This window comes from Plectropomus leopardus, unplaced genomic scaffold (genome assembly GCF_008729295.1).
Source record: "Plectropomus leopardus isolate mb unplaced genomic scaffold, YSFRI_Pleo_2.0 unplaced_scaffold22136, whole genome shotgun sequence".
Classification (NCBI taxonomy): domain Eukaryota; kingdom Metazoa; phylum Chordata; class Actinopteri; order Perciformes; family Serranidae; genus Plectropomus; species Plectropomus leopardus.
Window position 1 is genome coordinate 1 of NW_024623978.1, and position 2,911 is coordinate 2,911.

The following is a 2,911-nucleotide window of genomic DNA, read 5'->3' on the forward strand; positions in this document are numbered from 1 at the left end:
CACAGGTGTGTGTGTGTAGTCGCAGGTGTGTGTAGTCGCAGGTGTGTAGTACTGACTATGTAATCACAGGTGTGTGTGTGTAGTCGCAGGTGTGTGTAGTCGCAGGTGTGTAGTACTGACTATGTAATCACAGGTGTGTGTGTGTAGTCGCAGGTGTGTGTAGTCGCAGGTGTGTAGTACTGACTATGTAATCACAGGTGTGTGTGTATTCGCAGGTGTGTGTAGTCGCAGGTGTGTAGTACTGACTATGTAATCACAGGTGTGTGTGTAGTTGCAGGTGTGTAGTACTGACTGTGTTGTCCTGTGTGTTTAGTGCTCAGGGCTTTAAGTGTGGAGCCGACTGGACCAGAGTCACGTTCAGGTGAGTCCCTCACACATTTGTCCTCCTTACAAATGTATAAATATACAAGTATTTATATGTGTGTGTATATATATCTATACAAGTATACAAATATACTCTGGGTATCACGTTCCTGCTGCTGTATATATATATATACTGTCAGTCAGTACATATACTGTATATATCTACTGACCTCTATATTTTAGTCTGGCGGTAATCTCAGACCCCTGATTCTGTTTGTTTTTTTGTATGGTTGTTTGTTTTGCTTGTTTGTTTTGTTTGTTTGTTTTGTTGTTGTTTGTTTGTATGTTTGTTTTTTGTATGGTTGTTTGTTTTGTTGTTGTTTGTTTTGTTGTTGTTTGTTTGTTTTTGTATGGTTGTTTGTTTTGTTTTGTGGTTGTTTGTTTGTTTTTTGTATGGTTGTTTGTTTTGTTGTTGTTTGTTTGTTTTGTATGGTTGTTTGTTTTGTTTTATGGCTGTTTGTTTGTTGGTCGGTTGTTTTGTTGTGTTCAGTCCTGACGGCAGCTATGTGGCGGGAGGATCAGCTGAAGGAGCTCTGTACATCTGGAATGTTCTGACGGGGAAAGTTGACCGAACTCTGGACCGAAACCACAAGTAAGAACCAACTTATCCCGAAGAATAGATGAAGTAATATAACTGTCACCATTACAGTAATTCATCTACCTTTATAACAACAGTACTTTTTGTAACTTTATTATAACAGTACTTTAACTTTATTATAACACTACTTTATTTAACTTTATTATAACAGTATTTTATGTAACTTTATTATAATAGTACTTTATTTAACTTTATTACAACAGTACTTTAACTTTATTATATAATTATTATTATATTTATAATAATTTATCTAACTTTATGATAAGAGTACTTTATTTAACTTTTTTAATAGTACTTATTTACCATCTCATATTATAGTTGATTGTGGTTTGATGTTTTTTTCGTTGATTGAAGGTGAAATAAAGATGAACATCAGAGTGACTCTGTGACCTGGTGCTGTTGTTGTTGTTGTTATTATTGTTGTTGTTGTTGTTGTTGTTTTTTGCAGCTCTGCCATCAACTCGGTGTCGTGGTCACCTTCGGGAGCGTACGTGGCCAGTGTGGAGAAAGGAAGCAAGACCATCCTGTGGTCTGACATGTGATTGGCCGAGGAGGAGGAGGGACGCTGATGAGCGGGAGGAGTCCGACCATCAAACTCCTGAACTCAGACTGACTTGTGCCGAGAAGACTCGTTTTAAGAGCACTCGGACTGAGAGGACTCGTTTTAAGAGCACTCGGACTGAGAGGACTCGTTAAGAGCACTCGGACTGAGAGGACTCGTGTTGTTCTGCCTTCGTGTCGACGTGTTCAACATAAACTCGGCTTCATGTGTCACGAAAACAAACTGCCGACTTCATCAGCTGCAACAATAAAGTCTTTATTAACACACTGTGTGTGTGTGTGTGTGTGTGTGTGTGTGTGTGTGTGTCTGTGTGTCAATATGTGCATGTAATTGTGTGTGTGTGTGTGTGTCTGTGTGTCAGTACGTGCATGTAATTGTGTGTGTGTATGTCAGTATGTGCATTTAATGGTGTGTATGTGTGTGAGTGTCAGTGTGTGCATGTAATGGTGTGTGTGTGTGTGTGTGAGAGAGAATCAGCTGATGTCAGCAGACAGACAGCTGATTCAGACTCTAATCGGATCAGCTGAGACAAACAGGTCCTGCTGATCACATGACGGAACCATCGACTTGCCATATTGATCATTATTGATTATTAATCGATTCAGTGTTTCTGTGAAGACTCAGACTGATAAGTTTAACTCCTTACTGTCCAATCACAGCACACCTGCATCTGTGTAAAGAAACTTCAGGAATCAGTCCTTAACCTCGAAATCAGCCTCTTCTGTCCCCCAGCCTCAGAGTCTGTGTGTTTGGTTGGATGCTGTTGGTTGGATATGATTGGTTGGATGTTGGTTCAGTGTGTTTGGTTGGATGTGTTGTTGGTTTAATGTGTTTGGTTGGATGTTGTTGGCTGGACGTTGTTTGCTGGATATATTTGGTTGGATGTTATTGAGTGGATGTTGATGGTTGGATGTTGTTGGTTGGATTTGTTTGGTTGTATGTTGTTGGTTGGACGTTGTTGGCTGGATATGTTTGGTTGGATGTTATTGAGTGGATGTTGATGGTTGGATTTGTTTAGTTGGATGTTGTTGGTTGGATGTTGTTGGTTGGATTATTTGGTTGGATGTTGTTTGGATATGTTTGGTTGGATGTTGGTTGGATATGTTTGGTTGGATGTTGGTTGGATTTGTTTGGTTGGATGTTGGATGGATGTTGGCTGGATATGTTTGGTTGGATGTTGATGGTTGGATGCTGTTGGTTGAATGTTGGTTCAGTGTGTTTGCTTGGATGTGTTGGTTTAATTGAGTGGATGTTGTTGGATGGACGTTGTTGGCTGGATATGTTTGGTTGGATGTTGAGTGGATGTTGATGGTTGGATATGTTTGGTTGGATGTTGGTTGGATTGGTTTGGTTGGATGTTGTTGGCTGGATATGTTTGGTTGGATGTT

At 40.0% G+C, this 2,911-nt stretch overlaps 1 long non-coding RNA gene across 1 annotated transcript; it reads left to right on the top strand.

The window, feature by feature from the left end:
• The first annotated feature begins 305 nt into the window (after positions 1–305).
• On the top strand, positions 306–1,789 carry LOC121965886. The gene is made up of 3 exons (XR_006107529.1): positions 306–361; positions 854–955; positions 1,410–1,789. It is a non-coding gene; the product is annotated as an uncharacterized LOC121965886 (long non-coding RNA).
• Positions 1,790–2,911: the final 1,122 nt, after the last annotated feature.